This window comes from Garra rufa, chromosome 1 (genome assembly GCF_049309525.1).
Source record: "Garra rufa chromosome 1, GarRuf1.0, whole genome shotgun sequence".
Lineage (NCBI taxonomy): Eukaryota > Metazoa > Chordata > Actinopteri > Cypriniformes > Cyprinidae > Garra > Garra rufa.
In genome coordinates this window covers 108,398,322-108,414,389 of record NC_133361.1, presented here as the reverse complement: position 1 = coordinate 108,414,389, position 16,068 = coordinate 108,398,322, and the positions used below count along the sequence as shown (strand labels likewise).

General features: G+C 38.7%; 15 non-coding genes across 15 annotated transcripts; all 15 read left to right on the top strand.

The window, feature by feature from the left end:
- The first annotated feature begins 254 nt into the window (after positions 1-254).
- Positions 255-373, top strand: LOC141307983 (5S ribosomal RNA). Its single transcript, XR_012346912.1, has one exon. It is a non-coding gene; the product is annotated as a 5S ribosomal RNA (ribosomal RNA).
- Positions 374-1,127: 754 nt separating this feature from the next.
- LOC141307972 (5S ribosomal RNA) lies at positions 1,128-1,246 on the top strand. Its single transcript, XR_012346901.1, has one exon. It is a non-coding gene; the product is annotated as a 5S ribosomal RNA (ribosomal RNA).
- An 84-nt stretch (positions 1,247-1,330) lies between these two features.
- On the top strand, positions 1,331-1,449 carry LOC141307961 (5S ribosomal RNA). The gene has a single exon (XR_012346890.1). It is a non-coding gene; the product is annotated as a 5S ribosomal RNA (ribosomal RNA).
- Positions 1,450-2,202: 753 nt separating this feature from the next.
- On the top strand, positions 2,203-2,321 carry LOC141318496 (5S ribosomal RNA). The gene has a single exon (XR_012352810.1). It is a non-coding gene; the product is annotated as a 5S ribosomal RNA (ribosomal RNA).
- An 84-nt stretch (positions 2,322-2,405) lies between these two features.
- Positions 2,406-2,524, top strand: LOC141307949 (5S ribosomal RNA). The gene has a single exon (XR_012346879.1). It is a non-coding gene; the product is annotated as a 5S ribosomal RNA (ribosomal RNA).
- A 753-nt stretch (positions 2,525-3,277) lies between these two features.
- Positions 3,278-3,396, top strand: LOC141307938 (5S ribosomal RNA). Its single transcript, XR_012346868.1, has one exon. It is a non-coding gene; the product is annotated as a 5S ribosomal RNA (ribosomal RNA).
- A 753-nt stretch (positions 3,397-4,149) lies between these two features.
- On the top strand, positions 4,150-4,268 carry LOC141307927 (5S ribosomal RNA). Its single transcript, XR_012346857.1, has one exon. It is a non-coding gene; the product is annotated as a 5S ribosomal RNA (ribosomal RNA).
- An 84-nt stretch (positions 4,269-4,352) lies between these two features.
- Positions 4,353-4,471, top strand: LOC141317835 (5S ribosomal RNA). Its single transcript, XR_012352189.1, has one exon. It is a non-coding gene; the product is annotated as a 5S ribosomal RNA (ribosomal RNA).
- Positions 4,472-5,224: 753 nt separating this feature from the next.
- LOC141307916 (5S ribosomal RNA) lies at positions 5,225-5,343 on the top strand. Its single transcript, XR_012346847.1, has one exon. It is a non-coding gene; the product is annotated as a 5S ribosomal RNA (ribosomal RNA).
- A 753-nt stretch (positions 5,344-6,096) lies between these two features.
- LOC141307905 (5S ribosomal RNA) lies at positions 6,097-6,215 on the top strand. The gene has a single exon (XR_012346836.1). It is a non-coding gene; the product is annotated as a 5S ribosomal RNA (ribosomal RNA).
- An 84-nt stretch (positions 6,216-6,299) lies between these two features.
- Positions 6,300-6,418, top strand: LOC141307894 (5S ribosomal RNA). The gene has a single exon (XR_012346825.1). It is a non-coding gene; the product is annotated as a 5S ribosomal RNA (ribosomal RNA).
- A 753-nt stretch (positions 6,419-7,171) lies between these two features.
- On the top strand, positions 7,172-7,290 carry LOC141307883 (5S ribosomal RNA). Its single transcript, XR_012346814.1, has one exon. It is a non-coding gene; the product is annotated as a 5S ribosomal RNA (ribosomal RNA).
- An 84-nt stretch (positions 7,291-7,374) lies between these two features.
- Positions 7,375-7,493, top strand: LOC141307861 (5S ribosomal RNA). The gene has a single exon (XR_012346792.1). It is a non-coding gene; the product is annotated as a 5S ribosomal RNA (ribosomal RNA).
- A 6,972-nt stretch (positions 7,494-14,465) lies between these two features.
- Positions 14,466-14,584, top strand: LOC141307850 (5S ribosomal RNA). The gene has a single exon (XR_012346781.1). It is a non-coding gene; the product is annotated as a 5S ribosomal RNA (ribosomal RNA).
- A 753-nt stretch (positions 14,585-15,337) lies between these two features.
- Positions 15,338-15,456, top strand: LOC141307839 (5S ribosomal RNA). The gene has a single exon (XR_012346770.1). It is a non-coding gene; the product is annotated as a 5S ribosomal RNA (ribosomal RNA).
- The last annotated feature ends 612 nt before the right edge of the window (positions 15,457-16,068 follow it).

Below are 16,068 nucleotides of genomic sequence, written 5' to 3'. Positions count from 1 at the left end.
TAAATAAACCAAATCTATTTAAACCAATCTTCTTTTATGTCTCATTCTTTTAACCACTAGTCATCTCTCACAGTTAAATCTGACCCCATTTTAGTCTTGTAACTCGGCTGATAAGGCCGATTGTTACACTTGGATGGGAGACCGCCTGGGATTACCAGGTGCTGTAAGCTTTTGCCTTTTCTTCACTATTTATATAATATGCTGGCTTTTACGGAGGCTGATCTTTAAATAGCCCACTTTTTGGAGCAGCCCTCGCTTACGGCCATACCGCGCTGAGAGCGCCCGATCTCGTCTGATCTCGGAAGCTAAGCAGCGTCGGGCCTGCTTAGTACTTGGATGGGAGACCGCCTGGGAATACCAGGTGCTGTAAGCTTTTGCCTTTTCTTCACTATTTATATAATATGCTGGCTTTTAGAAAGACGTGTTTTACCGCTCTATTTATTACAATCATTTAAATGTATTATAGAGTTTTAAGTGTTTTACATGTTTTTTTAGGCCATTTTATTACTCTTAACATTTTAAGTGAGTGTGTGTCTTTAAAAAATGGATGGTTGGCCTGCCATGTGACTAGACACATGACAGGAAGCAGGAAGTACAACTGTATAAGAGAGCAGCATGACAAACAAAGGACAGTCACCAAACTGTTGGATTGAGGAGTTGCTAATTTTAGAGCTCACCTTTCCATTCACCACCTGCAAACTTTGGATTACACTTTCTGTGGATTGTATATACACCGGTGGACACTCACATTGGACTTATCAACACACTGGGATTCTTGGACTGTTTTTAGGGTATGGACAAATGAACTGTATTCTTTTAACAGCGTTTACCTCGTTTTATCGTGTTGTTTTAAAGTCTTTTATGTTAACCTTGTAAATAAACCAAATCTATTTAAACCAATCTTCTTTTATGTCTCATTCTTTTAACCACTAGTCATCTCTCACAGTTAAATCTGACCCCATTTTAGTCTTGTAACTCGGCTGATAAGGCCGATTGTTACACTTGGATGGGAGACCGCCTGGGAATACCAGGTGCTGTAAGCTTTTGCCTTTTCTTCACTATTTATATAATATGCTGGCTTTTACGGAGGCTGATCTTTAAATAGCCCACTTTTTGGAGCAGCCCTCGCTTACGGCCATACCGCGCTGAGAGCGCCCGATCTCGTCTGATCTCGGAAGCTAAGCAGCGTCGGGCCTGCTTAGTACTTGGATGGGAGACCGCCTGGGAATACCAGGTGCTGTAAGCTTTTGCCTTTTCTTCACTATTTATATAATATGCTGGCTTTTACGGAGGCTGATCTTTAAATAGCCCACTTTTTGGAGCAGCCCTCGCTTACGGCCATACCGCGCTGAGAGCGCCCGATCTCGTCTGATCTCGGAAGCTAAGCAGCGTCGGGCCTGCTTAGTACTTGGATGGGAGACCGCCTGGGAATACCAGGTGCTGTAAGCTTTTGCCTTTTCTTCACTATTTATATAATATGCTGGCTTTTAGAAAGACGTGTTTTACCGCTCTATTTATTACAATCATTTAAATGTATTATAGAGTTTTAAGTGTTTTACATGTTTTTTAGGCCATTTTATTACTCTTAACATTTTAAGTGAGTGTGTGTCTTTAAAAAATGGATGGTTGGCCTGCCATGTGACTAGACACATGACAGGAAGCAGGAAGTACAACTGTATAAGAGAGCAGCATGACAAACAAAGGACAGTCACCAAACTGTTGGATTGAGGAGTTGCTAATTTTAGAGCTCACCTTTCCATTCACCACCTGCAAATTTTGGATTACACTTTCTGTGGATTGTATATACACCGGTGGACACTCACATTGGACTTATCAACACACTGGGATTCTTGGACTGTTTTTAGGGTATGGACAAATGAACTGTATTCTTTTAACAGCGTTTACCTCGTTTTATCGTGTTGTTTTAAAGTCTTTTATGTGAACCTTGTAAATAAACCAAATCTATTTAAACCAATCTTCTTTTATGTCTCATTCTTTTAACCACTAGTCATCTCTCACAGTTAAATCTGATCCCATTTTAGTCTTGTAACTCGGCTGATAAGGCCGATTGTTACACTTGGATGGGAGACCGCCTGGGAATACCAGGTGCTGTAAGCTTTTGCCTTTTCTTCACTATTTATATAATATGCTGGCTTTTACGGAGGCTGATCTTTAAATAGCCCACTTTTTGGAGCAGCCCTCGCTTACGGCCATACCGCGCTGAGAGCGCCCGATCTCGTCTGATCTCGGAAGCTAAGCAGCGTCGGGCCTGCTTAGTTCTTGGATGGGAGACCGCCTGGGAATACCAGGTGCTGTAAGCTTTTGCCTTTTCTTCACTATTTATATAATATGCTGGCTTTTACGGAGGCTGATCTTTAAATAGCCCACTTTTTGGAGCAGCCCTCGCTTACGGCCATACCGCGCTGAGAGCGCCCGATCTCGTCTGATCTCGGAAGCTAAGCAGCGTCGGGCCTGCTTAGTACTTGGATGGGAGACCGCCTGGGAATACCAGGTGCTGTAAGCTTTTGCCTTTTCTTCACTATTTATATAATATGCTGGCTTTTAGAAAGACGTGTTTTACCGCTCTATTTATTACAATCATTTAAATGTATTATAGAGTTTTAAGTGTTTTACATGTTTTTTAGGCCATTTTATTACTCTTAACATTTTAAGTGAGTGTGTGTCTTTAAAAAATGGATGGTTGGCCTGCCATGTGACTAGACACATGACAGGAAGCAGGAAGTACAACTGTATAAGAGAGCAGCATGACAAACAAAGGACAGTCACCAAACTGTTGGATTGAGGAGTTGCTAATTTTAGAGCTCACCTTTCCATTCACCACCTGCAAACTTTGGATTACACTTTCTGTGGATTGTATATACACCGGTGGACACTCACATTGGACTTATCAACACACTGGGATTCTTGGACTGTTTTTAGGGTATGGACAAATGAACTGTATTCTTTTAACAGCGTTTACCTCGTTTTATCGTGTTGTTTTAAAGTCTTTTATGTGAACCTTGTAAATAAACCAAATCTATTTAAACCAATCTTCTTTTATGTCTCATTCTTTTAACCACTAGTCATCTCTCACAGTTAAATCTGACCCCATTTTAGTCTTGTAACTCGGCTGATAAGGCCGATTGTTACACTTGGATGGGAGACCGCCTGGGATTACCAGGTGCTGTAAGCTTTTGCCTTTTCTTCACTATTTATATAATATGCTGGCTTTTACGGAGGCTGATCTTTAAATAGCCCACTTTTTGGAGCAGCCCTCGCTTACGGCCATACCGCGCTGAGAGCGCCCGATCTCGTCTGATCTCGGAAGCTAAGCAGCGTCGGGCCTGCTTAGTACTTGGATGGGAGACCGCCTGGGAATACCAGGTGCTGTAAGCTTTTGCCTTTTCTTCACTATTTATATAATATGCTGGCTTTTAGAAAGACGTGTTTTACCGCTCTATTTATTACAATCATTTAAATGTATTATAGAGTTTTAAGTGTTTTACATGTTTTTTAGGCCATTTTATTACTCTTAACATTTTAAGTGAGTGTGTGTCTTTAAAAAATGGATGGTTGGCCTGCCATGTGACTAGACACATGACAGGAAGCAGGAAGTACAACTGTATAAGAGAGCAGCATGACAAACAAAGGACAGTCACCAAACTGTTGGATTGAGGAGTTGCTAATTTTAGAGCTCACCTTTCCATTCACCACCTGCAAACTTTGGATTACACTTTCTGTGGATTGTATATACACCGGTGGACACTCACATTGGACTTATCAACACACTGGGATTCTTGGACTGTTTTTAGGGTATGGACAAATGAACTGTATTCTTTTAACAGCGTTTACCTCGTTTTATCGTGTTGTTTTAAAGTCTTTTATGTGAACCTTGTAAATAAACCAAATCTATTTAAACCAATCTTCTTTTATGTCTCATTCTTTTAACCACTAGTCATCTCTCACAGTTAAATCTGATCCCATTTTAGTCTTGTAACTCGGCTGATAAGGCCGATTGTTACACTTGGATGGGAGACCGCCTGGGAATACCAGGTGCTGTAAGCTTTTGCCTTTTCTTCACTATTTATATAATATGCTGGCTTTTACGGAGGCTGATCTTTAAATAGCCCACTTTTTGGAGCAGCCCTCGCTTACGGCCATACCGCGCTGAGAGCGCCCGATCTCGTCTGATCTCGGAAGCTAAGCAGCGTCGGGCCTGCTTAGTACTTGGATGGGAGACCGCCTGGGAATACCAGGTGCTGTAAGCTTTTGCCTTTTCTTCACTATTTATATAATATGCTGGCTTTTACGGAGGCTGATCTTTAAATAGCCCACTTTTTGGAGCAGCCCTCGCTTACGGCCATACCGCGCTGAGAGCGCCCGATCTCGTCTGATCTCGGAAGCTAAGCAGGGTCGGGCCTGCTTAGTACTTGGATGGGAGACCGCCTGGGAATACCAGGTGCTGTAAGCTTTTGCCTTTTCTTCACTATTTATATAATATGCTGGCTTTTAGAAAGACGTGTTTTACCGCTCTATTTATTACAATCATTTAAATGTATTATAGAGTTTTAAGTGTTTTACATGTTTTTTAGGCCATTTTATTACTCTTAACATTTTAAGTGAGTGTGTGTCTTTAAAAAATGGATGGTTGGCCTGCCATGTGACTAGACACATGACAGGAAGCAGGAAGTACAACTGTATAAGAGAGCAGCATGACAAACAAAGGACAGTCACCAAACTGTTGGATTGAGGAGTTGCTAATTTTAGAGCTCACCTTTCCATTCACCACCTGCAAACTTTGGATTACACTTTCTGTGGATTGTATATACACCGGTGGACACTCACATTGGACTTATCAACACACTGGGATTCTTGGACTGTTTTTAGGGTATGGACAAATGAACTGTATTCTTTTAACAGCGTTTACCTCGTTTTATCGTGTTGTTTTAAAGTCTTTTATGTGAACCTTGTAAATAAACCAAATCTATTTAAACCAATCTTCTTTTATGTCTCATTCTTTTAACCACTAGTCATCTCTCACAGTTAAATCTGACCCCATTTTAGTCTTGTAACTCGGCTGATAAGGCCGATTGTTACACTTGGATGGGAGACCGCCTGGGATTACCAGGTGCTGTAAGCTTTTGCCTTTTCTTCACTATTTATATAATATGCTGGCTTTTACGGAGGCTGATCTTTAAATAGCCCACTTTTTGGAGCAGCCCTCGCTTACGGCCATACCGCGCTGAGAGCGCCCGATCTCGTCTGATCTCGGAAGCTAAGCAGCGTCGGGCCTGCTTAGTACTTGGATGGGAGACCGCCTGGGAATACCAGGTGCTGTAAGCTTTTGCCTTTTCTTCACTATTTATATAATATGCTGGCTTTTAGAAAGACGTGTTTTACCGCTCTATTTATTACAATCATTTAAATGTATTATAGAGTTTTAAGTGTTTTACATGTTTTTTAGGCCATTTTATTACTCTTAACATTTTAAGTGAGTGTGTGTCTTTAAAAAATGGATGGTTGGCCTGCCATGTGACTAGACACATGACAGGAAGCAGGAAGTACAACTGTATAAGAGAGCAGCATGACAAACAAAGGACAGTCACCAAACTGTTGGATTGAGGAGTTGCTAATTTTAGAGCTCACCTTTCCATTCACCACCTGCAAACTTTGGATTACACTTTCTGTGGATTGTATATACACCGGTGGACACTCACATTGGACTTATCAACACACTGGGATTCTTGGACTGTTTTTAGGGTATGGACAAATGAACTGTATTCTTTTAACAGCGTTTACCTCGTTTTATCGTGTTGTTTTAAAGTCTTTTATGTGAACCTTGTAAATAAACCAAATCTATTTAAACCAATCTTCTTTTATGTCTCATTCTTTTAACCACTAGTCATCTCTCACAGTTAAATCTGATCCCATTTTAGTCTTGTAACTCGGCTGATAAGGCCGATTGTTACACTTGGATGGGAGACCGCCTGGGAATACCAGGTGCTGTAAGCTTTTGCCTTTTCTTCACTATTTATATAATATGCTGGCTTTTACGGAGGCTGATCTTTAAATAGCCCACTTTTTGGAGCAGCCCTCGCTTACGGCCATACCGCGCTGAGAGCGCCCGATCTCGTCTGATCTCGGAAGCTAAGCAGCGTCGGGCCTGCTTAGTACTTGGATGGGAGACCGCCTGGGAATACCAGGTGCTGTAAGCTTTTGCCTTTTCTTCACTATTTATATAATATGCTGGCTTTTACGGAGGCTGATCTTTAAATAGCCCACTTTTTGGAGCAGCCCTCGCTTACGGCCATACCGCGCTGAGAGCGCCCGATCTCGTCTGATCTCGGAAGCTAAGCAGCGTCGGGCCTGCTTAGTACTTGGATGGGAGACCGCCTGGGAATACCAGGTGCTGTAAGCTTTTGCCTTTTCTTCACTATTTATATAATATGCTGGCTTTTAGAAAGACGTGTTTTACCGCTCTATTTATTACAATCATTTAAATGTATTATAGAGTTTTAAGTGTTTTACATGTTTTTTAGGCCATTTTATTACTCTTAACATTTTAAGTGAGTGTGTGTCTTTAAAAAATGGATGGTTGGCCTGCCATGTGACTAGACACATGACAGGAAGCAGGAAGTACAACTGTATAAGAGAGCAGCATGACAAACAAAGGACAGTCACCAAACTGTTGGATTGAGGAGTTGCTAATTTTAGAGCTCACCTTTCCATTCACCACCTGCAAACTTTGGATTACACTTTCTGTGGATTGTATATACACCGGTGGACACTCACATTGGACTTATCAACACACTGGGATTCTTGGACTGTTTTTAGGGTATGGACAAATGAACTGTATTCTTTTAACAGCGTTTACCTCGTTTTATCGTGTTGTTTTAAAGTCTTTTATGTGAACCTTGTAAATAAACCAAATCTATTTAAACCAATCTTCTTTTATGTCTCATTCTTTTAACCACTAGTCATCTCTCACAGTTAAATCTGATCCCATTTTAGTCTTGTAACTCGGCTGATAAGGCCGATTGTTACACTTGGATGGGAGACCGCCTGGGAATACCAGGTGCTGTAAGCTTTTGCCTTTTCTTCACTATTTATATAATATGCTGGCTTTTACGGAGGCTGATCTTTAAATAGCCCACTTTTTGGAGCAGCCCTCGCTTACGGCCATACCGCGCTGAGAGCGCCCGATCTCGTCTGATCTCGGAAGCTAAGCAGCGTCGGGCCTGCTTAGTACTTGGATGGGAGACCGCCTGGGAATACCAGGTGCTGTAAGCTTTTGCCTTTTCTTCACTATTTATATAATATGCTGGCTTTTACGGAGGCTGATCTTTAAATAGCCCACTTTTTGGAGCAGCCCTCGCTTACGGCCATACCGCGCTGAGAGCGCCCGATCTCGTCTGATCTCGGAAGCTAAGCAGCGTCGGGCCTGCTTAGTACTTGGATGGGAGACCGCCTGGGAATACCAGGTGCTGTAAGCTTTTGCCTTTTCTTCACTATTTATATAATATGCTGGCTTTTAGAAAGACGTGTTTTACCGCTCTATTTATTACAATCATTTAAATGTATTATAGAGTTTTAAGTGTTTTACATGTTTTTTAGGCCATTTTATTACTCTTAACATTTTAAGTGAGTGTGTGTCTTTAAAAAATGGATGGTTGGCCTGCCATGTGACTAGACACATGACAGGAAGCAGGAAGTACAACTGTATAAGAGAGCAGCATGACAAACAAAGGACAGTCACCAAACTGTTGGATTGAGGAGTTGCTAATTTTAGAGCTCACCTTTCCATTCACCACCTGCAAACTTTGGATTACACTTTCTGTGGATTGTATATACACCGGTGGACACTCACATTGGACTTATCAACACACTGGGATTCTTGGACTGTTTTTAGGGTATGGACAAATGAACTGTATTCTTTTAACAGCGTTTACCTCGTTTTATCGTGTTGTTTTAAAGTCTTTTATGTGAACCTTGTAAATAAACCAAATCTATTTAAACCAATCTTCTTTTATGTCTCATTCTTTTAACCACTAGTCATCTCTCACAGTTAAATCTGACCCCATTTTAGTCTTGTAACTCGGCTGATAAGGCCGATTGTTACACTTGGATGGGAGACCGCCTGGGATTACCAGGTGCTGTAAGCTTTTGCCTTTTCTTCACTATTTATATAATATGCTGGCTTTTACGGAGGCTGATCTTTAAATAGCCCACTTTTTGGAGCAGCCCTCGCTTACGGCCACACCACCCTGAGAGCGCCCTAGAGCAAACCAGGAAGTGTGTGACTGCAGTTTGGAAAGAGAGATACTCTTACCTTCTCGATTTATTTGGTTAGTGTGAGTGAAAATAAGTTTTGGTTTGTGTTAGTAAGTTTTTTTGTTTTAAACCACTAACCAGCAGCCGTGTGCTGTCTGGGAAGTGGTTTGTGTTTGTTGTTTTTTCGCAAGTATGAGTGATTCGGACGGACTACACGGCAGCAACAAGGAAATGGCGGCAGAGATAGAGATGGCAAAAGAACAAAGGACTGAATTAGGACAACGAGAAAGGATCATAAGCAGCACAAAGAGGCTATACAGGAAAGAGGCAACAATAACTATTGATGTGAGTGAAACAAGAGATGGCAATGCAGAGAGTATCATTAAAGCAATAACGAAGAAAATCGGTGTGAAGGGAATTTTGGCGGTGCGCCCGAAACAACAGAAACAATATGAGGTAACAATGGAATCTGAGGAATGTTGTGATGAACTGTTAAATGGACTGGATATCAATGGACACATTTGTGAAGTGAGGAAGTTGGAAGACAGGGAGTATGTGGTGTCATTTATGCATATACCCGTCTATCTGAGTGACGACGACATCATAACGAAACTGGAGGGGTGGGGAGTTATCCCTGTCTCAAGTATGAAGAGGAGATGTTATCCAGGTACGGATATTGAAGATGGAACAAGGTTCATCAAAGCTAAATTCCCAAGAGAGGTGGCATCGCTCCCATACAGTACGCGGTTTGAGACAGCAGAAGGAACTCAGCATTTTCGGGTGATACACAATAAGCAGGTTAAAACCTGCCGGTTGTGTATGAGCCCGGAGCATTTCCTGAAGGATTGTCCAGACTTTAAGTGTCGCAAATGTGAGGAGCATGGTCATTTTGCACGGGAATGCAATGCAGTGAAGTGTCCAGACTGTTTTAAAACGCTAAACAAATGTGAATGCTGGATGCAGAACAACGAGGAAGAGGAGGAGCAACAAATGAACGGGCAGATGCATAACAACACTACAGAAACCCAAGAAACAAACGAAGAGGAAGAGCAGTACGAGATAACTGGAAGAGAGGGACATGGGACTAGTAAAGAACAAGAAAAAGAAGAGCAACAGGAAGTAGAAGATCAGGAGGAAAGAATGGAGGAAGAGAAATCAGCGGAAGAAACACTATCAAGGGGAGGAGAACTGATTGTAGTAGAACTGACAGGAGAGGAAGGAATAAAGAACCAAAAGGACAGAGGACTGGGAATAATGCCACGGAGAAAACAACTGAAGGTAATACCTAATTTGGAAATGGCAAAAAGGAAAAGACTTAAGTATTCAGAGAATAAAATTGAGGTGTTGAGTGGGGAAGATGGAGAAGATAATCAAGAATGACTGTTTTTAATTATTTATTTTTGTACAGTATGGTTTTAAATTTTGTATGCTGGAATGCAAGAGGATTAATGAATATGAACAAACTGAAAAATACTCTAGAACTATGCAAGAAAGAAGACATTATTGTATTTCAGGAAACGAACTGGAAAAAGGAGGTAATTGACAATGTCAAAAAGATGTGGAATGGTGAAATGTTTTATAGTAATGGAGATGTAAAGTTAGGAAGTGGAGTGGCGATTTTAATAAGAAATGATATTGACTGCAAAGTGAAAGAAATATATAATGATGGAAAAGGAAAATGTAATGCTGTTGAAATAAGTCACGGGGAAAAAGAGTTTATTTTAATGAATGTTCATGCGCCAACAGAAGAGAAAGAAAAAAGGGAGTTTTTTGAAAACATTAGAGGAATAATAGATAAATGGAAGTCAGTAATAATTGTAGGAGATTTTAACACTGTGTTTAGTAAAAGAGATATAGCGGAGGGAATGGTTTTTAGAACAGACATGGGAAGAAAAGAGCTGGTATCTTTAATGGAAGAAAGAAACATGACTGATGTGTGGAGGGAGAGACATGAAAACAAAAAAGAATTTACTAGAAGGAGCTTGGTTGGTAACTTTTTGAATCAAACGAGAATTGATTTTATTTTAAGTACAAGGGATATAGATTATTTTATTGATGATATTGTTTATAGTGACACTAGTTTTAGTGATCACAAGATGATAAGGTGGAAAATAGATTTTAACAAGGAGGATAAAGGACCAGGGGTGTGGATTTTAAATTCTGGAATTTTAAAAGATGAGAATTACAAATTGGGAATATATGATTTAATGGAACAGGAAAAGAAGGATGGCATGTATGGGGAAGACAAACGAATATGGTGGGAAAATGTAAAATATGAAATAAAGAAGTATTCAATTGAATTTAGTAAAGGTATGAGAAAAGCCAAAAATGCTAAAGAACAGGGAATTAGAGAAAGTTTAAGAAAAGAAACAAAGGAAAAGGTAATGGATATTCAAAAAATAGTAGAGTTAGAAGAGAAGCTTAAGAAAATGGAAGAGGAAAAATGTCAAGGGGCAAGACTAAGGAGCAAAGCTAGATACACAATAGAAGGGGAAAAATGTACTAAATTTTTTTTTGACCTAGAAAGAAGAAGGGGAAGGGCAGATACAATAAAAGAACTAAAAAACAAAGATGAAGAGTCCATAATAGGAACAGAGTTACTCTTAAATGAAGTAAGGATTTTTTATGAAGACTTGTTTAGAGAGGAAGGTATAGAAGAGGAAAACAAAAATTACTTACTGCAACATATCAAAGCGAGAGTAGAAGAAGAAGACAAAAAAGACTGTGACGAGGAAATAAAGGAAGAAGAGATAATACAAGCGATAGAAAGTCTAAAAAGTAACAAAAGTCCGGGAATAGATGGAATAGTGAATGAATTTTATAAGATTTTTAAGAAGGAAATAAGTAAGATCTTAAAAGAAGTGTATGATGAAATATTTAAGAAAAAAGAGCTGGATCAAAGAATGAGTATGGGACTAATGAAGTTGATTTATAAAAGAAAAGGTGATAATAAGAGTTTGAAGAATTATAGGCCGATTACAATGTTGAATGCAGATTTGAAGATTTTAGCTAAAATTTTATCAAGTAGATTGAAGAATGTCTTACCAAAAATAATTGAGACAAACCAGGCCTACGGGGTGACAGGGAGGGATATAGCGGATACAACAAGTGGTATACGAGACATAATGAGTATTTTAAAGGAAAATAATAGGAAAGGATATATAATTAGCCTAGACTTCGAGAAGGCTTTCGATAGAGTGGAGCATGAGTTTTTATTTTCGATTTTAGATCATTTTGGTTTTGGGGAGAATTTTAAAGAGTGGTTAAGGATTTTATATAGAAATATAATGACAAGAGTAAAATGTAACGGCTTTTTAACCAATCCTTTTAATGTCACAAGATCCATTAGACAAGGATGTCCATTATCAGCACAGCTATATACGCTGATAGCAGAACCACTAGGGATTTTAATTCAAAAAGATAAAGAAATAAAAGGGATAAAAATTGAGGAGGGACTAGAAGAAACAAAAGTATTTCAATATGCAGATGACACTACACTAATTGTGGAAGATTATAAAAGTGTTGAAAATGTAATGGAAAGGGTGACAAGGTTTTGTAAAGGTACAGGAGCAAAAGTAAATGCGGAAAAAACTGTTTATATGAGATTTGGAGAAGTGTCTGATTTAAAAGAGGTTCTGGGTTTTAAAGAAGTACAAGAAATGAAGATTTTAGGAGTAACGCTAGGTAAAGATGAGAAGAGTGCAACAGACAGAATGTGGGAAGAGGTTATAGGTGCAATGAAAAACAGATTGAATTTTTGGCAAAAAAGAATTTTGAATTTGAAAGGGAAGGTTTTAATAGCGAACGTTTTAATGTTAACCAAAATGTGGTACATTTTATCAGTGGTTTCAATGCCAAAATGGGTGGAAAAAAGAGTAAAAGAATATATTATGGATTTTATATGGGAGAAAAAACCCCCAAGAATAGCATACCACACACTCATTGGAAGGCCAGAAGAGGGAGGGTTGGGACTTGTTGATATAGAATTAAAAAAGAAAAGTATGAGAGTGAAGGTGGTTAAAAAATATTTGGACATGGATAAAAAGGGAGATTGGAAAATTACAATGAAACATTTTTTAGCAAAATGTGGGAATGTATTTTTAAATGATAACATTTTATGGATGAAACTCAAAAATTGGATGATGGAGGGGATACCAAATTTTTATAAAGAGGTTTTAGTTGCTTGGGGGTTTTTTCTCAAGGAGATTGATTTTAAGCCATTTGGGAGAAAAACGGTCCTCAATCAACCTATTTTCTTGAACAGTAATATTGTTTTTAATGGACAAGTTTTATTTTTTAAGAAATGGTGGGAAGTAGGGATAAGGCAAGTCAAAGATGTGTTGTATGAATTTAAAGATGGATTTTTGCCGTTACAAGTGATCATAGATGCTATGGAAGAAGAAAAAGAAGAATATAGTGTGGCTAGTCTGGAAAAACAATATGATGAAGTTAAAAGTGCAGTACCAAAAGAGTGGTTGGAAGAAATTAAAAAAAGAGAAGAAACAGAAAGCAAAGTTGATGTGTATATGAAAATGGAAGACAAAATGGTGGATTTGAGATCGTGTAATGTAAGGATGTTTTATCAATGTCTTAAAAAATATATTTTTAAGAAACCTAATGCAAATCAAATGTGGTTGAGACATTTTAATGGAATTGAAGAGAATGATATTTGGAAGAATATAAGAAGTGGGATTGGAAGTACAGATTTGGAGTGTCTAGACTATTTTATCAGACATAATGTGATTTTTTCGGAAATGAGGCTTTGTATAATGGGGAAGGAAAGTGATGCCATTTGTAAAATATGTAAAAAACAGGATGAAGGTATTCTACATTTGTTTTTATTTTGTGAAAAATTGGAAACATTTTTTCAAATGTTAAAGAAAATGATTAAGAGTTTAAGGGATGGGAAAGAAGAGAGTGACTGGAATCAAACTTTAATTTTGGGAGTGAAGGAAAAATGCAAGAATAAAAAAGTGATAGAGTTGTTATTGGTTTTGGCGAAAAGTGCTATATGGAAAAGGAGGAATTTAGGAAAGAGTAAAGGGTGTGTATTAGATCTGTGGAGATTATTTAAATGTAAGGTTGAGGAGTACATTTTAACACTGTGGAATTATTTTAAAATGGAAAAAAAAGAGATGCTGTTTTACAAAATATTTTCAAAACAAGTGGAGGAAGTGTTAAAAGGAAATGGGATTGAAATGCCAGAAAATTGATGTTTTGATTTTGATGTATTTTGTGGATGATGAATTGTATATGCTCAAATGTAATTTAATTGTCATTTTTATTTCATTCATGTAATGAATTTTAAACTTGTATAATAATAATAAAAAAAAAAAAAAAAAAAGAGCGCCCGATCTCGTCTGATCTCGGAAGCTAAGCAGCGTCGGGCCTGCTTAGTACTTGGATGGGAGACCGCCTGGGAATACCAGGTGCTGTAAGCTTTTGCCTTTTCTTCACTATTTATATAATATGCTGGCTTTTAGAAAGACGTGTTTTACCGCTCTATTTATTACAATCATTTAAATGTATTATAGAGTTTTAAGTGTTTTACATGTTTTTTAGGCCATTTTATTACTCTTAACATTTTAAGTGAGTGTGTGTCTTTAAAAAATGGATGGTTGGCCTGCCATGTGACTAGACACATGACAGGAAGCAGGAAGTACAACTGTATAAGAGAGCAGCATGACAAACAAAGGACAGTCACCAAACTGTTGGATTGAGGAGTTGCTAATTTTAGAGCTCACCTTTCCATTCACCACCTGCAAACTTTGGATTACACTTTCTGTGGATTGTATATACACCGGTGGACACTCACATTGGACTTATCAACACACTGGGATTCTTGGACTGTTTTTAGGGTATGGACAAATGAACTGTATTCTTTTAACAGCGTTTACCTCGTTTTATCGTGTTGTTTTAAAGTCTTTTATGTGAACCTTGTAAATAAACCAAATCTATTTAAACCAATCTTCTTTTATGTCTCATTCTTTTAACCACTAGTCATCTCTCACAGTTAAATCTGATCCCATTTTAGTCTTGTAACTCGGCTGATAAGGCCGATTGTTACACTTGGATGGGAGACCGCCTGGGAATACCAGGTGCTGTAAGCTTTTGCCTTTTCTTCACTATTTATATAATATGCTGGCTTTTACGGAGGCTGATCTTTAAATAGCCCACTTTTTGGAGCAGCCCTCGCTTACGGCCATACCGCGCTGAGAGCGCCCGATCTCGTCTGATCTCGGAAGCTAAGCAGCGTCGGGCCTGCTTAGTACTTGGATGGGAGACCGCCTGGGAATACCAGGTGCTGTAAGCTTTTGCCTTTTCTTCACTATTTATATAATATGCTGGCTTTTAGAAAGACGTGTTTTACCGCTCTATTTATTACAATCATTTAAATGTATTATAGAGTTTTAAGTGTTTTACATGTTTTTTAGGCCATTTTATTACTCTTAACATTTTAAGTGAGTGTGTGTCTTTAAAAAATGGATGGTTGGCCTGCCATGTGACTAGACACATGACAGGAAGCAGGAAGTACAACTGTATAAGAGAGCAGCATGACAAACAAAGGACAGTCACCAAACTGTTGGATTAAGGAGTTGCTAATTTTAGAGCTCACCTTTCCATTCACCACCTGCAAACTTTGGATTACACTTTCTGTGGATTGTATATACACCGGTGGACACTCACATTGGACTTATCAACACACTGGGATTCTTGGACTGTTTTTAGGGTATGGACAAATGAACTGTATTCTTTTAACAGCGTTTACCTCGTTTTATCGTGTTGTTTTAAAGTCTTTTATGTGAACCTTGTAAATAAACCAAATCTATTTAAACCAATCTTCTTTTATGTCTCATTCTTTTAACCACTAGTCATCTCTCACAGTTAAATCTGACCCCATTTTAGTCTTGTAACTCGGCTGATAAGGCCGATTGTTACACTTGGATGGGAGACCGCCTGGGATTACCAGGTGCTGTAAGCTTTTGCCTTTTCTTCACTATTTATATAATATGCTGGCTTTTACGGAGGCTGATCTTTAAATAGCCCACTTTTTGGAGCAGCCCTCGCTTACGGCCATACCGCGCTGAGAGCGCCCGATCTCGTCTGATCTCGGAAGCTAAGCAGCGTCGGGCCTGCTTAGTACTTGGATGGGAGACCGCCTGGGAATACCAGGTGCTGTAAGCTTTTGCCTTTTCTTCACTATTTATATAATATGCTGGCTTTTAGAAAGACGTGTTTTACCGCTCTATTTATTACAATCATTTAAATGTATTATAGAGTTTTAAGTGTTTTACATGTTTTTTAGGCCATTTTATTACTCTTAACATTTTAAGTGAGTGTGTGTCTTTAAAAAATGGATGGTTGGCCTGCCATGTGACTAGACACATGACAGGAAGCAGGAAGTACAACTGTATAAGAGAGCAGCATGACAAACAAAGGACAGTCACCAAACTGTTGGATTGAGGAGTTGCTAATTTTAGAGCTCACCTTTCCATTCACCACCTGCAAACTTTGGATTACACTTTCTGTGGATTGTATATACACCGGTGGACACTCACATTGGACTTATCAACACACTGGGATTCTTGGACTGTTTTTAGGGTATGGACAAATGAACTGTATTCTTTTAACAGCGTTTACCTCGTTTTATCGTGTTGTTTTAAAGTCTTTTATGTGAACCTTGTAAATAAACCAAATCTATTTAAACCAATCTTCTTTTATGTCTCATTCTTTTAACCACTAGTCATCTCTCACAGTTAAATCTGATCCCATTTTAGTCTTGTAACTCGGCTGATA